Source organism: Eublepharis macularius, chromosome 2 (assembly GCF_028583425.1).
Source record: "Eublepharis macularius isolate TG4126 chromosome 2, MPM_Emac_v1.0, whole genome shotgun sequence".
NCBI lineage: Eukaryota > Metazoa > Chordata > Lepidosauria > Squamata > Eublepharidae > Eublepharis > Eublepharis macularius.
Window position 1 is genome coordinate 109,749,384 of NC_072791.1, and position 24,591 is coordinate 109,773,974.

Here is a 24,591-nt window from a genome sequence, read left to right on the forward strand (position 1 = left end):
TTCTCCCCCCCCATAGGATATAAGGGAGAAAAGGAGGGGGGCTGAGGGCAGCTTTCTTTGGGGGGCTGAGGGCAGCTTCTTTGGGGGGCCATAAAATGCCCCCCAAAGTGGGAGCAGGTTGAGCCTTGGTGGGGGGTGGGAGGACAGATGGGAGGAGGTCCCCTGAGGGTTGGGGGCATTTTGCATGCAAAATGCCACCCCTACCCACACAAACCTCTTCATTTTTTCCCCATAGGAAATAATGGAGGTGAGGATAGGGGCACCTTTTTTGGGGGGTCATAAAATGGCCCACCAAAGTGGGAGCAGGTTGAGACTTGGTGGGTCGTGAGAGGAAAGGTAGGAGAAGGGCCCCTGAAAGTTTGGTGCATTTTGCTTGCAAAATGCTGCTCCTAGCAACCTAGAAATGTCGCCTGTTTTTCCCTTAGGGAATAATGGCGAATGGAGGAGGATGGGGGTACCATCTTTGGGGGGCAATAACATGGCCCTCCAAAGTCCAAACTTTCCGAACCTTGGGGGGTTGTTAGAGAAGAGGTAGGAGAAGGTCTTCACCAAATTTGGTTTGCCTCGGAAAGAAATTGCCCCTCCCAGGGCACCCGAAATTAGGAAGTGAAATTGACACCCAAATCTTTCCGAGGCAAACCCGAAGCTTTACGAAGCTGTATTTCCGAAGCTGCTTGCCGCTTCGGAAATACACTTTACCCGAAGCTGTTTTCCGGTTCGGGTAAACCCGAAGCGGGAAACCCGAAGCAACCAGGGCTTGCACAGCCCTAGTTGGGAGCTTCCCTCCTTCCAACCCTATCTGTATGTTTTCCCCTTTAACACCCCTTCTCTTTCCTCCACCCTCCACTCTTTCCACCTCTCCACCCCTCCTGTCACTCTTTCCTTCTTGATCAATCTTTCCACCCTTTCTGATTCCTTAACCACTCTTTGCCTCCTTGCCCCAAATCCATTCTGTCTCTTTCCCCCATTACCCCTTCACTCTTCCCCTCTTAACCCATTCTCCATCTTTTTACCTCCTTGCTCCCGGTCCATTCTCTCTCGTTCCCCTCCAACCACTCCTCCCATTTTTAATCCACACACCCATACTCCATCTGTTTTCCTCCATCTCCTCAAACCATTCTGTCTCTTTCCCTCTTGTCTCTTCCCTCCACCCTTTCACTCTATTCCACACAACTTGTGGTCCAAATGTCCCTTAGCCAATCATAGTAAGAGACAGATGCAGAGTCCTGCAGATGAAGCACTCTATAACCGTTTATTAAATAATGAACACTGGTTACACAGAGAGTAAAAGGTCTCCTCATATCCAACGCTCATCAAAGCTACAATAGCAGTACAAAACAATTAATACCTTTTGGTTAATTATAATATTTGTTATTCTATTGGCTCAGAAAATACAGTGGCCCCCATTGGCTCAAGTGGGCGACCACCTCTCATGATACAAGTGTCCAGCGGTATTCTTATTGGAAGAAACAACTGAGGTCAACAGCACAATTACAATATTACCTGATTGCCATTGCTTATCTTGTGTGTCTTTGGTCTATCTCTTGAAGGAACGTCTCCCTTCCTTTCCCACACATCTCTTTCATAGGCTTTTCATTCATGGCCATTCCTTTGGTCCATGTAACATTTAGTAAAGGCACCCTGCTGTCACTTTTGGCAACCTTGTGGGTTTCAAGCGGAGAATATTTCTCTGGGTTCCGTGGGAGAGGAGCGCTCTTCCTTCCCTAGGAATGTGCTTAAAGTTATATTCAGCACCCATTCCTCTGCTTTGTGGTTTCCTCCCAGCCTTGAAAGGTTCTATGTATTGTCGAAGGCTTTCACGGCCGGAGAACGATGGTTGTTGGGGGTTTTCCGGGCTGTCTTGCCGTGGTCTTGGCATTGTAGTTCCTGACGTTTCGCCAGCAGCTGTGGCTGGCATCTTCAGAGGTGTAGCACCAAAAGACAGAGATCTCTCAGTGTCACAGTGTGGAAAAGATGTAGGTCATTGACCTACATCTTTTCCACACTGTGACACTGAGAGATCTCTGTCTTTTGGTGCTACACCTCTGAAGATGCCAGCCACAGCTGCTGGCGAAACGTCAGGAACTACAATGCCAAGACCACGGCAAGACAGCCCGGAAAACCCCCAACAACCATCTTGAAAGGTTCTGCTAATCTAATTAGCTTTCAGCTAGCTTTCATTGCAACCTTTTGTATAAGCAGTTTTACAAAGGGGTTTCAGTATCAAGTCATGAACAGGTGTCAAGTCATAAGCAGGTGTTTGGCAAGCACAATCTACTTGGTAGCAAGTGTCACAGTATTTGATCTCACTTCTCACAGTGATTTACATGAATAACATACATTCTGCTTTGGTCTTTTGTTTCAAGTCTCATTTTCTTGCAAGTTGCATTACAAATACTACTTTAGCTCCTGAGCATAGTAAAAGTGCATAACAGTAGTAGAAGGCACATAAAGGTACATAAAATCTCTTTCATTAAATCTACTTCCCACAGACTCCCTTTTTATTTTGTGGGAGTGTGCAGTTTTACTGTGCACTGCCACAACTACAAAGCCTCATCACATATTGGCTCAGCCTGCTGGAGCTTGTTTGAGTCCTGTTCACTCTGTTCATACAGTGGGTGCACCATCATCATACGTCGCTCTTCTCTGGTCTGTGGTGTAGGCTTAGGTATAAAGCATTGAGCACAGGAAGCAAGAAGAGGCAGACATTGAATACAAGTGCATACACATACTATGATTAAGATCCTTATTGCCACATACACATGCACAGCCTTAACTTTTGATCCCAGACCTCTGAACCAACCTCCTAGCCATCCAAACCATTCATCGAACCATCCTGTGCTCTTAGAAATCTCTGCTGCACAGTTTTGCAATTTATTAATGTGTGATTCGACAGTGTGGGAGTGGTCAGTCAGGTTCAAACAGCACATTCCCTCAAATTCTTCGCAGCTGTGATTAGATTTCAGAAGCAGAAAGTCTTTGGCTATGTGATTTTGCAGTGTCGCTCTTTTGGTGGGTTGGAGATCTTGGAGGAGTCCCATCAGTGCTTGTGACGTCTTGTTCATTCCTTTAGCTGCTAGGCAGGCCAGTCCGTCGATGTTCCTGGTATTCTGAACAACCAATCCTAGTACTCCTACCAGGAATCCTGCTAGGAGTGCTGCTTCTGTGGTGGTGACAAGTGCTAGTTTGGGATCATAGTGATCATCAATTACTAAACTCCTTTAGTTGCGGGATGACAAGGGCTTGTGTGTCTCCCTCTTCCAGGGACCAACAATGGTGTCAGTCTCCTGATCGTGCAGGGTCCTCCCATTGAGTACTCAGGGATATAGGAAAAAGCTACAGTCCCACATAGCATGAACCAGCCCAAAGGCAGTTCCATGTTCCCCTTTTCGTGCCTGAGAGGATATGTCTTGTTGCATTGTAGGGTATGGCCATGGGACACATCAAAGTAGCCTCCTCCTTGCTTTGTACATGCTGGAAACTGGAAGCATTCGAGTGCAGGCAATAGTCCGATTGTCATTATGTGTGGGGTCTGGGATTTAACTGGTTCGTGTGCCCATTGATTAAGATACTGGAAGGCCATCTGTTCTCAAAAGTAGCTGAACTTGGTTGCATTATACAGTGCTTGTGGGGTAGTGGGTATTCCCCAAAGGCAGGATGAAAACATCTCATCCCCTGATAGTCCACTGTGCAGACAAAATGAAGAAATGTTCGTACGATTTGCAAGGCTCACCCACAGGTTGGTCTTGGAACTCCAACTCAACGGAAGTGTAGCGCTGTCACACTTCCCCGTATCCCCATTGGTGGAGAATGGGATCTGTCAGGAGCAGCTGGCTGCTTCACAGCCCAGTTGCAAGGACAGACTGCCTAGTGGGGAACCCCTGAACAAGTCAGTCCTCCCCCAGCTTCATGGCTGGGTGGTGGAGCTTTAAGGGGGGAAACCACTTTGCCTGGCTGGCCAAGTCCCAATCATGTGCATGGATGGCTCACACTTGGGGCAGCAGGGCTCGCCAAGACAGATCAGGGCAGAGGTCCAGAGGTGACCCCAGAGCCTGACCTGTACCATTAGTTAGGCCCTTGCCATTTTAGAGTTTGTAGTTATCAAATAAAATTGGCCCATTAGTACCCAAGCCTTGTGTCTGCCTCTTTATTCTGACTGGAGAAGCAAATAGCAGGTTCTCCATGTGTGCTGTAGTCATAAACAGAAAAGAGCCAGAGTGTTTCTGAAAGCCACAAAACTCCCATTGTACATGTGATACAAATTCCTTGGGTTGTTCCACAGGAAATAATGGGAACTTTATAATGTATTAGGGGACCTTAACAGTCAGAAACTGAGTGAGTTCTTGGAGTATCCAGTATTCTGAAGAGATCCAGTCACATTTCCTTCTAATTTATTTGTACTTTTCCTCAAATCCAAATCTCTGAACCCCATGCCGCCCCGACGAGTGACTTTACTTATGCAGGAATCGCATCACTATGCAGATTTACATAGTTCTTCCCTACAGAAATTTCCACCTGCAAATCTAATAACACATGAATCAGGACTTTTTGGAGGCATGGCAAATGCGAGCTGAACCACAACTTGTGTTCATTGTGAAACACACAGCCACTTCAGCAAGGGAACCTTTCATTTCACAAAAACTCAGTCCACTTTCTTGTATAGTCAACTGGCTATTATGAAGAGTTCCTTGCTACCAATACATCTAGATATGGGATTTGGATGAAAATATCAGGACTATCCTCTGAATGCTTTTTAATATTTTAGGGGTTTTATACAGTATGAGATCACATACACTATTTTTATTAATTAACTATAAATTAATAACTTGAATCATAATTGTGCAAGTTTCTGCATGCTCCTATGCTACATGAACTATTGACACAGAATAAATGTTAATATAGAATCAAATATTTCTTTACTTTTATTTATTCTTCAATTGTGGGTCTACCTGTTACTTCTTGCAGAAGCACTCTTTGGAACTAATAACTATAGTACAGGACATTCCTAAGTAAACTCTGTAATGCAAAGTTATATCAGTCTTGAAGTCCTACCAGTTTCTGTTACAGTGCCTTTAAAGTTTACCCTTTTACTACATTTGCTCTCTTGTCCCTCTGATATCGATTTTTGAAGGCTTCATTGACTTTCTGCACACAATGTACAGTCTGCATATAGTAAGAGTGATTTTCTTCTAAAGAAATCTGTTATTTTAAATAGCCTCTGGGGAGACACATTTATCATATACCCCATTGTGTAACCCCTGTGGTACAGGAGGAAAGTTACTTAATTGTTGCTATTTTAAACATTATTACGTAATCATGTTTCTTTGAGATAAGGGGGATAGTTGGGTGATTTTCTTTACAATCAGGAATTTTTTCCTTCCATGACAAAATTCAATAGCAAAATACATGGTTTGCATTCAGGCTATTCCAGTTTCAACCTGCAGCTTCTCTAATATTCTCAGGCAGCAGAGCTGGGCAAGAGCTGTCTATGACCTTGGAGAATTACTGTCAGTCAGAGTAGACAGCACTGGATAGACCAAATATCCAACTCATGTTTGTTTTTTTAGAGAGAAGTAATGGTCTTTGCTGACGTTACTACTATGATTTTTATTTCAGTGGAGCCTCAATTTCTGTCCAGGTTCCAATCTTGCCCAATATACAAAATTAGGAAAACAGGGTCCAGATGGTCAACAAGGGTCCACAAGAAGATAATAGTTTTTGAGTTTGAAAGCAGTGGGACTTACTTCTGAACAATCTTGTTTTGGATCATCTGTAACTTCAACACCTGTTTAATTATCCTATTGAAATAAATAGATTACTAGGAGCCAAAACACGCGAGAAGAAATACCTAGATTCATCACATGTTCTCTTACCTCAAGGTTTGCCGAGATCTGTAGGCGTCCTGGAAGCTTAAAGTTTAGCATTTACAGAGCAGCAGGAAGGGAAATACAGGCGCCTGTATTTCCCTTCCCCTTCCTGCTGCTCTGTAAATGTTAAACTTGTTCTCTTACCTCAAGGTTTGTTGGGAAGTGTAGGTGTCTTGGCAGCTTAAAGTTTAGCATTTACAGAGCAGCAGGAAGGGGAAGGGAAATACAGTCGCCTGTATTTCCCTTCCTGCTGCTCTGTAAATGCTAAACTTTAAACTTCCAGGACGCCTACAGATCCCAGCAAACCTTGAGGTAAGAGAACACGTGCTGAACCTAGGTATTTCTTCTCGTGTGTTTTGGCTCTAGGTTTTATCATCCTGGAGAAATATCAATGAGTAAGTACATAAATGATGAATGTACTGATTCTCAAATGAAAGCAACTTTCTATAGAAGTTATATACTTGGACAATCTGCCCATCTATCTAACAGCAGTCAAAAGGTACTACTTAGAGTGTTGTATCCAAAGGCTACTATGAATGCAGATGTAATTGATGGTTTAATCCACTAGGAAAACCTTTAGTTTCCAGCATATTTTACTACTCCTGGCCTGTTTTTCCAGCACTCTGACTCGATGGTCTGAAAACATTCAATTATACCCTGCAGCTATTTCCAGAGAAATAAACAAGGTCAGCCTTCATTGGCAGAAACTTGAAATCATACAGATTGCTTTTGGCATTCATTATTTCCAATCTACTGTTGGAGTGCAAATAAACATCCAGCCAGAAAGGAAGCAAAGAGCACAAGGTTTTGTGAAATAAGAATCAGAAAATTCCACATTGGCAGGGGTTAAAAAAAGAAACAGAATGAAATCCATCCAAGCATGTAAAGCAAGCAGCACTGGCTCTTCTGGTTGAAACAGCTTAGGAGCTGTGATGAGTTAAGAATGTTTTTACACTTGCAGTCTTTAAAATAAGAGTCAATTTTAATACACTTCAGTGCAAAGCTCTGTTTTTGTCCATGTTATTATCATGTATGTAAAACATTTGAATCAACTATAATTATTTTAACAGCCAAACAAATAATTCATAAGAAGCATTCATGATTCCTACATGACTATCAACCATTCAGTCCAGATTTCACTGTCAAATAATCTCTTTCTGAATTTTGCCCTTCCATGCAAGTATATTCACTCATTATTAGACATGGTCACAAACCAAAAAAAATTAATGAACCAGCGGTTCATGGTTCGGTGCCGCTGCCGAACCCGAACTAATGAACAACAATGAACTTTTCCTGCTGACGACCTGGTTCGAGGTTCATGGTTCGTGGGGCTCAGAACGGCCCCCATTGGGGGGCCCATATTCCCAGGGAGTGTTTAGCAGGCTCTCCTTCAGCCAGCATCCAAGTTTGGTCAAGATTGCAATAGGGATCTTGGAGTTATACCCTCTCCAATCCAAGGCCCCCAGGAAACTCCCATTCGATACAATTAGAGCCACCAGTTGATGTTAGCCCAGTGTACAAGGGGTTGGCCGTCAGAACTGCCTATCAGGGTTTACAGGGATGAGATTGGAGTGCCCATGGCTACAGAACACCCCACTTCCCCCTCCCTCCCCCCAGGTGCCTTCTCCCATGTAACCAATTGTAACCAATTTGCAGCTCCATGGTTGGAAGGAAGACCTGCCGATCAAGGTAAGCTGGGCTTCGATTCAGCTTTCCAGGGTGACAGAAGGAGTGCAGACAGAGTTCAGGCATTCCCCCAGCTCCATTTCCAAGAGAATTGATTGATGGTGCCTGACTGTCTGGCTTCACAAACTGCAAGTGAACGCAACGAACCGGGCTTCCAACAAACCCTGGTTCATTGGCCATGGACCCTCACGAACTGCCGGTTCGCGAACAGATGATCAGGTGGTTCGTGGGGGGGGGGTTGGTTCGTAATGCGGTTCATGCCCATGTCTACTCATTATTCACCTGAAGACAGGTTTATAGCATACACTGGCACATATCCATGCACAGCTTTTTCATTTCTGCCAATTGCCCTGCCACTGCAAATCCCCACTTCACCCCCTGTGCTGCTCATGAGGATCCAGGATGAGAAGCCAATTTTTCATTGAGCAGTTCAGCAGTTCAAGTGAAGCTTAAGCGTGTTTGGGTGGGTTACTTTATGTGCATTCAAACAACATAGTGCAGTACAAATGGCAACATTTCATGCATATGTGTTCTTGTACAGCCCAATAAGAGTCTCAGTTTCTCCTCTCTGTTGTTACTGACAATTGTTTACATGAAGAGTGAACGAATCAGGCAGTCAGCCAGTAATTATAAATAAACAATGTATTTTTAAAAGAAGTTTTACTATTTGTTGTTCAACTAAGCCCATGTTATCAATGTTATTTTGTGCATGCCTTGTGGTAGTCATATTTCTTTCTCTGTGTCATTTAATTAACTGACTTGAACATCCACAACCCTGAGGGAGAGTTCATTTCACTTACTAAACAGATGTAAAAGACAGAACGGAAACTTCACCACCACAGATGCTGTGCATTCACTTCTCTCTTTGGTAGCTGCTTGGGTCGGATGGTGGTGATGTGAGCAGGAGATCTGAGGGTCAGCTCATAAATGATTATTATTATTGAAAATAGTATATTTTTGTGCCAGATATGTTAATTACAAAGTTTGTAGCACCTCTAATTTAAACTTGAGCTTGGATCACACAGAAAATCCTCACTGACAGAAAGAAATACCATCTGTGGGACTTCTTCACCTCTCCCCCCTACCTCTGCAGCACAAAATGCCCCCATGCTGCTCCTGTGGGACAGAGTTCTATAATAGGAGAAGGAACCAGCAAAAATTCCCTCCTTTTGTCAGTACAAATTTTCGTCTTCATCCATAATATTATTAGCCTTTAAAGACATGGGTCTATCACGGGAGTGAAAGTAATTTACATTTCTTACTAGTGTTGTCTTTCTACAGGGGCTCAAAACTACTTTCTTACTTGTACTCCATACCAGCCTGTACCAGCTTACTTCCACTTCTAGTTTGTTACCAATACATCTCATGTACATTAAAACCATATACCTGTTCTTATTCAAATCTTTAAAAAGCCTTAATATTCATTTCAAAGGATGTGAAATCACCATGAATGCACAGGAACTTTAAATACACATTAGAATGCATGTGTGCATGCAAATTTTGGACCATTTTTCAAGCGTCACTGAAATTGCTCTTTTAAGTGAGGAAATCATACCAATATCAATTATACAAAATCTAGTGATTTTGCATTCTTGCACATACCATATGCTTCAGTCTCATTTTAAAAAAACAAAGTGATAGTATAGAGGGGATACAGAAAGGGGAAAACAGGATTGTATAACATAATTGTATAAATAGGAAATAATTATATATAACAGAGTATATAAGAAAAATGCGGCAACCCCGGCCACAGCCATCAGCTGCTATGGCCAGGTGCCATCCTTTGCCTCCCTGGAAGGAGAAGGGGCAGCCTCTCCTTCCTGGGCATCCAGGCATTGTGAGAAGGGGCAGAGTCAGATACCTTATATGGCAGCTCCGCCCCCATCAATACTCTCAGTCTGCATCTCATGCTCAGCCTGAGCAGAGCTCATTTCAAGCTCTCTCAGCTGAGCTCCTCTGAGGCTGGTTTTACTGAAGGCCCTCAGGGCTATATGGCAACAGCTACCTTGGAGAAGCTGTGATATTCCCCTGCTTGCTACCTTCAAACTCCAAAAGGAGAGCCAGGGCCCAGCGCCCGGCTCAGTGGTTTGACAGAGATTTTTTTTTCTTTTCTTATTTACATTTGCGGCCTGTTGTCTATCAGTCAGGAGAGCTAAAGCAGGGTTATACCCAGCCCTTGCAGGCCTCTGGCTTACCTAGGCTCCTCCCCCCCCCCACTGTTTTACTTTGTTGGGAGAGAGTACTTCCAGCAGCAGCAGCAGCAATAGGCTTTTCTGTAGGCCACAGCGGTGAGATGCAGCCATCTGAGGGGTGGATTAAGTCATACTTTATTACTACTGGCCTAGCAGGCTGGACGCTGGTAGCCCCCCACCCCCATCTAGGCTTTTCCCTCCCCTGCCATTTACGCTTACTTGGGAGGGAGTATTTCCAGCAGCAATAGCTTGGCCTAAGACCTTCAGGCAGCAGGGGCGATTTGGGGGAGGGCTTGGCAGTTCATTCAGTTGTGTGCAGCCATTTTGAGAGTAGCAAGCAGAGTACTTCTTAGCCCCCTGGCAGTGCAGCCATGTTATGAAGGCATCTATAATATGCATGGCTCCAAGGGTGCCATTTTGAGTGTGGCATTTGTGCGGCCTGATTTGCCTCATGCTTACAGCAGTAGCAGTCATTTGGTGGGGCTTTTGCAGCTTATCATGTGCTAGAGGTGGCCATTTTGAGAGTGGCGTCCTGTAGTCTGCCTAGCTTCCTGGCATTGGTGGCCATGTTGTGAAGGCATCTACAATATGCACAGCTCTGGGGGTAGGCCTGTCTCCACATATACCTTGCCACACACACAACAGCAACAGTAAGGTCTTGATGTAGGCCACACAGGTGGATTGCAGCCATCTGAGCGTTAGATTGCTTCACACCTGGGCTGATAGCACACATTATTGCTACTGGCCTAGCAGGGTTCTGCATTCCCAGTGTGGATGCTGGTAAGCCCCTCCACTGCTATTAGGCTTTCTCACTCATGCCACCTAATGGCATATTGTGTTATTGCATCTGCTTTAGTTAGTACTGGGTTTTTGTGCAGAGGCACAGAAGGGGTGAGAAGACAAGGGCTCATTTTGAGGGGGAATGCACAGGAACGCAGTTCCAGCAGTTCCCCAATGAGGTTACATGAGAGGTGGCGCCGCCCACCTGACTCTCAGCCATTTCAGGCCTGTTTCAGCTTGGATTGGGGCTGAAATGGCCCGGATTGGGACTCTGATGGGTGGTGGATCACTCTCCCGCTCAGCAGCGGCCTGATCCTGACCATTTTGGGACCCTTTTCAGCCATTTTCAGCTATTTTGGGCCCAATTTCAGCCCTGAATGGCCAGGATTGGGTCCAAAACAGCCAGGATAGGTGATGTCAGGGGTGTGGCATAAGCAAATCAGTTATGCTAATGACACACTTCTGGCGATGTCAAGGGGTGTGGCATATGCTAATGAGTTATGCTAATGAGATGTGCTAATGAGTTCTTCCAGCTCTTTTTCTACGAAATGACCCCTGGAGAAGACATTAACCATTTGATTGGCAGTATGTGGGATTTGATGAATGACATTTAGCAGAACAAATAGATGTTGGAGGACAATCATCATAGTTACTAGGTGTCAGGCTTTGTGGGTTGCTGTAAGAGCATGGTGGAACACCACCAAAGAAAGCCATCCAAAGCTACTCCAAAGAAAGGGGGAGCATGTATGTGTCCCACAACTAGGAGACCCCTGAGGCAAGTTTCTTCATCTTTTGAGCATGAGTGTCATCAGGGACCCAGTGGCACATCTAGATGCCAGGAAAGGCCCAGAAGAGGAGGCTAGGTGGGGAATCTTCTGGGGGAAGGTGCAGAAAACTGCAAAGTTGTCACGTGGGGCACAGAAGTCTAAGATGTTCTCTGACCTTTCTGAAAGATAAGTGCAACTGCCAAATGGTAGCTGATCTGGGTTAGTCTGCCTTAATCCAGTCTTGCTGCATGGCAGTGGAACCTATTGATAATTTGGGTCCATCTGGCCTGGGAAGATTGTTCAGCACCCTGGCAGCAACAAGTCTGGTGAACAATGGAAACTGACATGGACATGGCTGAAGGAGGCTGGTTGTTGGAGCCTGGGCCGGTAGCAGTGGCAGTGCAACCACCTGATAAGGAGGTAATGGGAGCATCTGCCATGCTGGTGGTGAGGGAAGCGGATTCCAGATTGTAGAGTGCATGGCTGTGAGGTGGTATCTATGGCAGGTATCCGCTGGTCAGTGATGGTAGGTCCATTTGGCCCTGGCTGGTATCCATTGGTTAGTGATGGTAGGTCTGTTTGGCCCTGGCTGGTATATGCTTGGCCATTGGGACCTTTTGGGTCAGTCCCTGCCTCCTCACCCTGTAGCTTTTTCTGCTCAACATGGCCAGGCTAGCACATCCCGAGGTTAGTGCCCACTAGTAATATGAATGGGCCTATATGGTGGGGTAGCTTGGGTGCTGTCCTCTCAAGTTCCTATCAGCACACACACACACACTTGGTTGAAGCACTGACTTGCTATGTCATGCCTATGCAGGTCCCTCAGGAATGGCTTCACTCTACTATATCCTGCCCTAGGTGGCTAAGTGTGGGTGACAGGTGTCGGTGTGTCTGTTGGAAGCCCAGCAGTAGTCTGGTATGGGGACCCAGCCCTATACAACTGAAGGTACTTTGGCAGCAAGGAGCATCTTCCCAAGCATACCAATGCCTTGTTTTGTGGAAGAATGTTCCTATGGATGGGAAGCTCCCTCCTTTCTGGCTAGACTTCCCCACTTTTTGGTTAGGTACCAGACAGCCTGATGTAGTCCATTCCATTCATCACCCTTCCCACCCAGAGAAGTCCAGTAAATGATGCCTGTGTGCACAAATGCTTTGACTGGACCATCAGGTTGTCAGTGGTGTACAGTTGGCACAAATCTTATAGGTGACACGATTGCAAATGAGCCAATGGCAGTGGGGCTTAGGAGGCTATTGGGCCCCAGGGTGGTTGGGAGCTATGCCCAGGGGTCGACTTGGCTGTGTACATGGAGGCTGGAGGGGAGATGTAGTTCTCTGCCTCACTTCCTGGTCATTTACATGGGAGGTAATGACCTTGGCTAGTCAGAGTGTAGCCCTTTCATTACAGGCTCACACAGGCTTGCACCACCCAGGCAAGTAGTGGCCTGAAGACTCAAGGGGAGGTGCGGTCCTCCGCCTCCCATTGGTCATTTACTGCGTGGTAATGACCTTGGCTCACAGGGCATAGTCCTTTCCTTACAGGCTAATGCAGGCTTGCACCGCCCAAGCAAGTAGTGGCCTGATGGTTTGATGGGAGGTGTGGACCTCCAACTCACATTGGTCATTCACCATGTGGTAATGACCTTGGCTCACAGGGTGTGGCCCTTTCCTTACAGGCTCATGCAGGCTTGCACCGCCCAGACAAGTAGTGGCCTGGTGGTTTGATGGGAGGTGTGGACCTCTGCCTCACATTGGTTATTCACCATGTGGTAATGACATTGGCTCACAGGGCGTGGCCCTTGCCTTACAGGCTCACACAGGCTTGCAGCACCCAGTCAAGTAATGGCCAGAAGGCTCGAGGGGAGGTGCGGTCCTCTGCTTCACGTTGGTCATTCACCATGTGGAAATGACTATAGCTCTCTGGGCATGGCCCTTTCCGTAACAGGCTCACATGTCTTGCAACGCACAGGCAAGTAGTGGCTTGATGGCTCGAGGGGAGGTATGGTCCTCCGCCTCATGTTCTGGTCATTCACCTGGGTGGTAATGACCCTTGGTCTGCAACGGTTCCACATCATGTGTGGTGGGAAGGTTGGGTCCTACTAGGCCTTGAGAGGGCTAGGCATACGGCCAACAGCCTTGAGAGGGCTAGGCGTATGGCCAACAGAACCCTACAGAAAGCTTTGGGGGAGGGTCTGGGCATTTATTTGCCACACCCCTGCTTAAAGGCCAAATTTGCCGACCTCTACAGAGGTGATGAGAGGGTGCAGTGTAAGGCTAATAAAGTCCTGTAGAAAGCTTTGGGGAAGGATGGGGTACTTATTTGCCCTATCCTGGAATAAGGGCCAATTTTGCCAACCTCTACAGAGGTGATGGAGATCATCTAGCAATGAAGGGCAAGAACAATTTTATAACTGGCTTGCAGCTGTGACTTCAGGAGGCTATATGCCATCTATGGGGCACCTAGGCCTAAGCAGAGGCTTGGCCTTGGGGGTGGCAGATTAGAGTTGGGGAAAATGAGAGTGGGCTGGTGAGCACCCTTGGCATCTCCCCATTGGTGGGGAATTGGGGTCTGTCAGGAGTGGCTGGGGCTTCACGGCCCAGCTGCAAGGGCAGACTGCTGGATGGGACCTCCTGGACAAGTCCTTCCCTCAGGCTCTACGGCTTGGGGTGTTTGGAGCTTTAAGGGGGAGCCATTTCGCCTGGCTGGTTGGGCCCAAGCCATGCCTCATGGATGGCTCACACCCAGGGCAGTGAGTCTCACCCAGACAGGTTAAAGGAGGAGGTCCCAGTATGACCGCTGGCTTGACCTGTACTGCTCCCTTTGCCGCATTAACTGTTTATGTTGTTGCTTGAATAAAGTGGCCATTTAGTACCCAAGCCTTATGTCTGCCTCTTCATTCCTAGGGTGGCAAATATATATCTCCAACATCCCCTTCATTATACTTTTTAAGACACTGGCTATAAAATAGAATAGTATTTACTTGTGTTGGGGGTACATTTATTATCAACGTTTTAGGTTTCGAATTTCATAACTAATCCATTTTGCCATTACATAATTGGTTTCATCATTACGACATATTCAGTGTTACATATTTTTACCACTTCTACATGCCCTCTATAACTTTTAACAAATAACAAAGTTTAATATATAGATAATATATCAAAGTACAAAAGGAAAGGTTATTATATATCTCATAATAAGAAAAAAGATGTTTCTGCTCAAAATCTTCTTTCTTATACATTTATTTTCAAGATGTTAAATTTAAAACTTATTCTCATTCTGCATCTGCAATGCAAAGCATTTATGTACTATTTTTTAAACTGTTTATCATTCTAAATTTGTCTCCTGCTTCCATCATACACATTCTATCTCTCCTCAAATCCCGTGATTGATCTGTTTCTCAAATAGATTGTTAATTTTGCCATTATTACATATTAGGTAAGTTTATTTTCCCATTCTTCTAAGCTTGGACAGATGTCAAATTTCCAACTTGCGTTTAGATGATTCTAGCTGCTGACACTATATCTCTCTTCCAAAACTTTTGATAGATTATTAGGCAAGATTTCTAATAGCATATTCTCAGCATCTATAGGACATTTAAATTTTAATATATTCTGCATTTTCCATGTATTTCCTTCCAATATTTTTTTTTGCTTTTTTGCAAGTCCACCACATAAGATAAAAGATTCCATCTATATCCCAGATCATTTAAATAAAATACTATTTCAAATAGATTTTGATATGTCTTTAAAAGATGCCATTTACCACCCAGTCCCAAACATATTTACCTAAAAATGATTACCATTAAGTTCAATTGACCTTTCTTTATGGTAAGGACTGTAGCTGTAGCTGCACATGTAAAAGCTGTGATGTTGAAAAAGATGCTGCAAACTGGAAAAGAGTAATAGTTACATTCAATTTTTAATATTAAAATTTTCATTGTCAATGGAAACCAGTATTCAAAGTGTTTTATATGTGTACACAAGTACTTCTGTTCATGCGTTAGGAACCACAGGTACCCCTTCTCAGTGAGTCTCCTTGAGATACATAATGCAGGGGCTCTAGAGAGGTCTTTGGAGAGACCCAAGGAGCTCCCATAAGAAGGGAGCCCCAGAGGGTAGAGCACATGCATCTTCTATGAATGTGCAGAAACTCTTTGGATCATTCTCATTATCTCTGGAGGGAAAGGTTCTAATTAATATTTCTCAATAACACATCTGCAAACAAAGTAGACACTCATATCTCAGTTATAAGAAATACACAGAAAGGGCCTTGCCCCAGTGTAATGTAGAGGGCCAGTTCACTCCTCTTTTCAGGGAGATAAAGTCATGTAAACACATCTCATTTCACACCCACAGTTCATGTACTGCCAATCAGAAAACTCATTTGTGAGAACATCTATAGAAAAATGGTACAAATTACAATCAGAGAAATATGCACAGAAAAAAATTATTTCTATGATTGTTAAGCTCAAATACTTGTATGGTAAGGCTAAAGCCCCCTGAAATCTGAAATATGCAAATAACATTAAATCATGCCATGCATTTGGGGCTAATGTATTTTGACATGTTCTTGCTTTTAATCAGACAATTTACATTTTCTCTTTATGTTTCCTCAATGAGGAATGCTGTTGCTATAGCCATGGTTTAAAATCTACGCATTCGGGTGTCTTTTTATCTCCCAGCACAAATAAGATAGAAGTTGATTTTGAAGTCAGTTGCTAGGGATTATGAATCTTAAGAAATATTATTAAACATCAATTCAGTGGCACCATGAATACCAGAGGATGGCTCACAGAAGCTAATTTTGTTTTATAAGAAGACAATATTTAACAGAACAGCTGCCACTGCTACAAAATAATGCATATGCAGAAACCAGGACATGCAGCAGTGAGTAGGAAAAGCAGGAAAGGGACTGAGCATACAGAGGACAGGAAGCACCAAGGTTATATCCTTTGGGACAGGAATACTCTCCAAGTAAAGACCAGGCAATCTTGCATATACAAGAAAAGTGATAGAATATTGTACATTTTACAAAATTATGTTTCAGGGAACAAAGTCTTCTTCCTACCTTTTGTTTTTATTGCTTTGAAGTGATACTTGACGTCAAATAACACAGTGCAATACACATGAATCTCTCATTCTTTTAACTTTTCATGAAGGTTATATGAAAACCTTGTTTACTTTTTACGTTTCTAAAAATATGAAATACTTTGCTCTGGCTAGATTGTGGATTAGAGTGCCTGGTTCATACCTCTCAGAAACACTCCAGTTACAGTAAGGGATCCTATGCCAAACAATAGCTATCTCCTATTTTAAGGACTTCAGATGCCAGCCTTTGTAGAAAGGCTGTATCATGGAACTAGACTTCCTTTGGAGTGGGGAGGGAGCATGAGAAAGCATGAGTTCTCACACACAGCCCCACTATACCTAGAGTGTAATAGGAGTGGCCATTAACATACTCTTTCCACCTCAAAGCAGTTTACATTGTTCTCTACTCCTCAATTTTATCCTCACAACAGCCAAGTGAGGTGGATTAGGCTAAATGTGTGTGACTGGCCCTAGGTCACTCAGTGAGTTTCCATGGAAGACTGGAGATTTGAACCTGGGTCTTCCAGGCCCTAGCACAATACTTTAACCACTACACTACACTGGCTTCTTACCTCCTCCCTTCCACAGGGAACATTTGAGGCTACCACAGGAGGAAAATGGCAGGACATTTGTTAAGAAAATGCTGTACCAATGGAAATACTACTCTGGATCCATGTTCTAAACTTAAGGTTCTGAATTTTTAATAGGGACACAACACTTATTTAGAAAGTCCTTACAAATGTTTTCATTGCACTAAAAATAGCACTGATCTTTGTTCTCTGAATGCATATTTATCCATTTCTTGTGGTAAGCTACAGATAACCAGAAGGGTTACTAAATTTTGCTTGAAAATATGTAATGACGTTCATTCACTTATTTTTATTGACCAATCCAGTATATGAAATACCATATTTTCCTCTTTTGAAATGAAACTGTAGTATTAATAGTAGGGGTAGGAGCAGGAGCAGTAAGAGACAATGAGAATACTGATTATGATAGTTGGGTATAAATGATTTGCTAAACTGGAAGGCGAATGATAATATTTATTTACTTCATTTATATTCTGCCTTTCTCTGTGAGACTCAAGTCAGATTATAACATCAATTTGTTCAGCAGTCAGTATGTCTGGAACACAGTAGCCCAGCAAGCAAATTACCTAGTCATTCATCTGTAGTACCAGACGTATTCATAGTGATAACTCCTTGTGACCACTAAGAGACACCACCTATGACAATACATAAAAGCAAGCAGGTTCTGTAATGCAACAGCATTTTGTCCAGTTGTTACGCAACTTGAGCTGCTCACATTAACATTTACCCATGAGATTGCTGCAAATCTAAAGTCAAAAGGAGCACATAGCAATGTCAAACTGACTTTGTGAACCAGTCTGCAGACATCCTTATTTCTGATGTGCTTTCTTTGCTGCATAGAATTATTTACCCATTTACTATTGCACTTGAAGAATACTTAGATTTAAGCAAACAGAAGAGAAGTACTAGAAAAGGTGAATTTCCTCTTTGGGGCAAACGAGGCATGGCTGCAGCAGATCTCTGTGTTAAAAACATTGATCCATCTCAATCATGTAGAAAAGGACCCTTTATAACCCTTCCCCATCCTGCAGCTTATCTCCCTGTAATCCCTTTCTCCATGCACTTTTCTCCCAGTTGAGTAAACTTCTATTGGCAGAGCTCAGGGCCAAGCTACATGTTTGTGTACAATGAGTCCGGACCGGGTTTCCTTGGTTTCACAGACCCAGATCATGTTCCCTGAACAAGTATTTATGCACATGGAGTAATGAGCATGTGAAGCAGCAAAAATAGTGAAATAACACCCACCCACACCCACACACAATGTTTTCAGACAAGAAAATGGATTGCAGGGGGAGGCAGGAGCCTTTCCTCCCTCCGTGGTGATGTTCCAAGCCCATTTGTGCTCACCTTTTTTTTTAAAAAAAAAGCCAATCCCTGAAGCTATTGTGTGGATGCAGGGAACATGAGTTGGGTCCAGGGAACCCAGATCCAGGGAACCTAGTTCAAAATATGGATGTGTAGTTTGGCCCTCAATTAAGTAAAAATCCACCCTAAGCCATCAGGCTGCAGGATGGAGGTAAGCCTTAGGTGGAATGATGGTTTCTCCACTCCTCTCCCACACACCTGCTTTGTGTTTAAGCATATCTCGCTAGCTCCCTTTTTTTATATGGCCGTGGCAGGTACATGTTCAAACATGCATCTCTGCTCCCATTAGGGTTAGCTTGGCCCTGATTCAGAAAGAAAGACCTTAAGTGGCACAGCACAGCAATGGTTTAAAATCTCCTATATATTAACAAAGGCATATCAAAATTCAGATAGCAGGAGGATGGTGGCAGTGATAACATGATATGGTTCAACATCAGAGAGTGATGACATAGAACAACAAAAAGCATTCTGCTCCCCTGAATATGTAACAGTCTAAGTTCATAGTTCTGGAATCCAGACCCAAAAATCCTGCACCTGTGCGTAGGTCTATTGAATGGTACTATGACACAGTTTACACCAGACATCTGGCACATATTTAACAGTTCACAGGAAAAAAATAGTCCATACTCACTCCCATGAGATGCAGAATAAAGATTGAAGCAACTGAAATGAAAACAAGCTGTTAACTACATTCTCAGCAGGACTACTGTGTCTGACTGGCATAGAGCCAGTTCTTAGTCCCTTTAATCACAGCATCTGTAATTCATGAACAAATCAGAAAAAACAATCAAGTGAAAATAAACAATAGTCTACGTAAACATGGGGGAATTTGACAGTGCTCACCATAGCTATATTGTATGTTCAGAGTTTCCTAAGCAGCATGATATGGATAGTGGTAGGGTGTAGGAGGTCTGGATAGTCAAAACAAATGTAGGAAGCTTGAATTCTGCAGTTCATCCAAGAAAGAGATCTGTTTCAATCACATTTGTATATTATTATGAATAGTTTTCATGTTTACATCCTTGCCATTATACTTGAGCTCTGTGATGTGAAATCATAAAAAGTATCCATCAATCTATTATCCAGCCATCAGACTTCCTGTTTGGGATTGATGGCGAACTGAAGTTGCCTGGCAAGCTGGGAAAACAAGAGCGTCTGTTTTGGCAGGCCAGGTTCTTTGATCACCTGCTGCCAACCCACCCCAGGTGTGTGTGTGGGGGGTCTAGAATGCTACGAGATCCTGAGAGTGTGTGATCTCGGTGGAGGGAGGGGTTCTGAATAAAGGATTTCCCCCACTGCCTTGAGGTCCCCTTTGAGAAGGATGAGCTAAGATCTCTACAGAGCTCTTTGGAGTCGAATGCCGACATAAGATCGCCTGAACCCAAGCATCTGTACTGAAATTGAACATCTTTAAACAGAAGAAACAGCACTATCAGCTCAAATTTAACAAGAAAAGGTAAAGATTGCTATCTCACTTTCTGGAATTAAAAGTGAAAGAAAAAAGATAAGAGGAACAAAGTAAAAATACAAGACTGCTAGATGAGTAAAGGACTAAGGCAATTTTGAGAAATTTGGCAAATTTAAAAGAAGAAAATAGCGTTAAAAGAGAGAAAATAAGTTTTGTTTATACATACCTGTGGTTTTGCAAGAGATAACGATACTGGGAAAGGGAGAAAGGAGCAAGATCAGTTGGAGCATCGCAAGAATAGTGTGAGAACAAAAGGGATATTGAGAATAGACGACCTTCCTGCCTAGAGAGGGAACAAGTGGAAGAGGAAGTGGAGGAGGAGAGTGGAAAAGGACTCCGGAAGCAAACCAAAGGCACCATTGAGAGGAGTGGAGACTAGAAGGTTAGCAGGAAGTGGAAGTCGGCCATTTTAAGAAGGTAAGGAGGAACAAATTAGACAAAACACCATAGAGAAATTCTGCCCGACATCTTGGTGAGGTCAAAATATTAAGTTGAGGGGGGGGAGTTAATTTTTAAAGTAAAGACCTGGAAATTAAAGGAAGCAGATGTGAATATTAAAAATGGATCTCAGAAAGAGAGCAGACACTTGGAGTGGTGTGAAAACTAGCCCAGGCATGATGAAGAAAGGTGAGAAAGAAATGCAAGCAGCGCTGGAGGCGCTGGAGAAAAAAGTGATTGATGGCAACAAGGAGTTGTCTCAATCAATACAACGAATGGAGGAGAGCTTGCTAAAATATTTAAAAGACCTAATAAAAGCAGAAGTCTCTGAACTGGCAAAGAGTATAGAAGATGTTAAAATGGAGCTTCAAACATTGGGGGATTCCGCATGATCAATTTTGATCGGACTTTCTGAGCAGTCATGCCGCGATGGAGTCCTATGAATCCACTTCTCCCCGATTCCACATTAGGCTTTTGTTTCACATATTTCATCGGCTCAAAGTCCATCATGCGGAATTTTTGACAGGATAAAAATCGATTCCTCATCGCTTTTTCTGGGGGAAGTATCGAATGATGCACATCTTCATTTTTTTAAAAAAAAAATTCCCCCCCAAAAGTTGCTACACATAAACGTTGCATTAAACCAACACATTAGAAAAAAAAATTCTCACAAAAAAACGTTGCTACACATAAACGTTGCATCAAATAAACATATTGGATAGGCCAGAGCACTTCCTGCATATTGTGGAAGAGTATTGGCTATTGACATTTGGAGGGAAAATTGTTACCAATGACCCCACGTCTATCTTTCCCGCTTTCTTCGTGAGCAGTGTGGTTTAGTGATAGGTGTTGTGTTGAGGATGGTCTGTTTCTCCCCCCATGAAATGCCTAGACCACTAGTTGAACGCTGAAGTCCCTCCATCACACTTTCACTCTACCTCAGAAGCTGTCAGCTGTCAGTGAGCAACAAGTAACAAATTTGGCGTGTTGTAAAATGGACCTGTTATTGGTCAGCTGTTGTCATGTGACACAGGATATGTTTCTGCATAGATTTGTAGAAATGTTGCAATGTTTTTTTACTTTTTTTAAAAAAAAGAGGGGAAGGGAAAGGGTAGTGGGTGTAGCTTAGAAAACATGACTGGCCAATCAAATTAAGTTGATTCGAAGGGCAAGAGAAAAGGGCAAGGGTGGGGAGAACATCGGATAAAGAATTCTGCATGATTAAAATCCCTAATCTGCTGCTCATGGACAAATAAGTCGGGGGAAAGCAGGATGGAAAAAAACGGACAAAACGTGCAGTGACTTCGAATCTGCTGCTAGGATTGCCTTCCCACGTGTGGAAACACAAGAAAAAATCGAGGTCATTTAGAAGCTGAAGCAGGGAAAACCATTCTTGCGGAATCACCCAATGAATCAAACAGTAAAGGAGGTGAAGCAGACGACCTCTGGTTAAAAAACAGAAAATCAAGTGTTAAAGGAGCAGATGGCTGTGATGGAATGCAGAATTATGGAAAATCAATTAAGATTTCGAGGAGTCCAGGACTCCTTGACTCAAAATACACAGGAACAAATGACTAAAATACTGTCAGATTATTTGGAAAAACAGCCAGAAGAAATTCAAGGCAATATGGATTTGGCCTACAGAATAAATTCCAGTTATGCACAGCAGAAAAATTTACCTAGGGATATAATTTTACAACTCACAACCAAAAGAATGAAGGAAGAGATTTTAAGTAGGCATTTTCAAAACCCTCTGATACTGGAAGGAAGTAGAGTCAGAATTATGAAGGAGTTGCCAAGGAAAATTTTACAAGAGCGTAAAAAATACCGAGAATTAACTGGGAAATTGAGAGAAAAAAAGATCAGGTATAGGTGGGAAATACCTGAGGGCTTGAGCTTTACGTTTAACTCAGAAAGAATGACCATTAAGTCAAAGCATGAGATTATTGTGTTTTTGGTGGATAACGAAAAAGACTTTCCAGGAGTAATAAAAGAGTAGAATTATGGAGTACAAACTAATATCTTGGAATGTTAATGGTCTGAATTCACCCCAAAAACGTAAAATGATTTTTCATTGGATCAAGAGGCAAAATTGTAATATAATATGTTTACAAGAAACTTACATTAAAGAGCAAGATTGTAAGTATTTAAAAAATGGACAATTAGGACAAGAGTTTTGGGCATCTGATAAACAGAAGAAAAGAGGGGTTGTGATCTATATAAAACAAGAATTGGACCCTAAACTAATTTTTAAAGACAAAGAAGGAAGATATTTGGCAGTGGAGATTATTGCGAATTTTAAGAAGACCCTGGTTTTAGTATATATGCACCAAATGGAGCTAAAGATGATTTTTATAAGGAACTAATTCAGCAAATGGATAAGTATGCATATGAGGAAATTATAATGACTGGGGATTTTAACGGGGTGGCTAATTTGCAATTAGACAGGAAATCCAAAATACAGAACAAAAAGGCTGGGAAGTTAGCAAAATCCTTTTTTGATTTGGTTGGACAGGAAAATTTGGAAGATATTTGGAGGAGCTGGAATCCTAAAATAAAAGACTTTACTTTTTATTCGACAAGACACCAGTCGTTTTCAAGAACTGACATGATCTGGGCGACAAAGGATTTAAATTTGATTACAAAGAAAATAGAAATTATGCCAAGGGTGAGTTCGGATCATAATCCAATGATGTGGACAATTATGACAGGAGTCAGGAAGTTTAGATGGAGATTAAATGAAGATCTTCTACAGAGCCAAGAGAATGTTGAAATAATTCAAAAAGAGACAAAGGACTTTTTTCTACTGAATGCTGATCAAGAAGTCCCAACACATACAGTGTGGGATGCCTATAAAGCTGTGATCAGAGGGATCCTGATCACATTGAACAGCAGGGAAAAGCAAAGCAAAGCAAAGCAACTTCAGGAGATACAAGAGAAAATTTCCAAAAAAGAGAAAGACTTACAGAAAAGACCGGGGAAGAAATCAATAATCCAGGAAATTAAGATATTACAGGAACAACTAAGAGCTTCTGCAAATAAAGAGTTAGAATGGCATTTAAAATCTCTGCAGCAAAAATCCTTTAAGGGGGCCAACAATCCAGGGAAATATTTAGCCTGGCAATTGAAAAAGAAAAGGGGGGGGGAAAGTTATAGGGAAGATAATAGAAGAAGGAACAGAAATAATGGACCATCAAGGGATAAAAAGAGCTTTTTACAAATATTATGCAAAATTATTTCAAAAGAAAATGATAGATTTAGACAAAATAGAAGCACATTTGGAAAGAGCAAAAATACCAAAGATTTCAATGACAATGAAAGAGATTTTGAATGTTCCTGTAACAGAAGGAGAAATTTTAGATGCTATAGAATCAACTAAAATAGGGAAAGCACCGGGTCCAGACGGAATTACAGCAAAATTTTATAAAGTAATGAAAAAAGACTTGGTGCAGCCTCTACAAAAGTTGATGAATAAAATTATTAAGAAGAAAAATCTCCCGAAGACTTGGAATGAAGCAAATATTTCACTGATCCCAAAAGAGTCACAAGATTTACTAAATGTTAAAAGTTATAGGCCGATTTCTTTATTAAACAATGACTACAAAATTTTTGCAAGACTTATAGCGGAAAGGCTTAAGAAATTTTTGATAGAATTCGTAGGGGAAGAGCAGGCTGGATTTTTACTGAATAGACAAATTAGGGATAATCTGAGAGTGGTGTTGGATGCCATTGAATACTATGATAAGCATCCAGAAAAGGAAGTAGGCCTGTTTTTTGCTGATGCTGAGAGAGCCTTTGACAATTTGAATTGGGATTTTATGTTTTTGACGATGGAAAAGATGGATATGGGGCAAGATTTTATTAATGCAATGAAAGCTATATATTTTGAACAAAATGCGTCATTAGTGGTAAACAGTGATTTGACAGAAAAATTTGAGGTAAGAAAAGGTACAAGACAAGGATGTCCACTTTCACCGTTACTATTTGTTATGGTGTTGGAAATACTTTTGAGGCAAATAAGAGATGATGACAATATCAAAGGTATAAAACTCAAAGGGTTTTCTTATAAGTTCAGAGTATTTGTAGACAATGTAATGTTTATAGTAGAAGATCCAATCCAGACATTACCAATATTGTTAGATAAAATTAAAGAGTTCAGAAATCTGGCAGGATTTTTTATTAATAGATCAAAGTCGAAACTGCTCTGTAAAAATATGACAAAAAAGAAACAAGAACAATTAATGAATGATTCAAAGTGTGAAGTGGTTCAGAAAACAAAATACCTGGGGATAGAAGTATCAGCTAAGAATATAGATCTATTTAAAAATAATTATGAAAAACTGTGGTCGC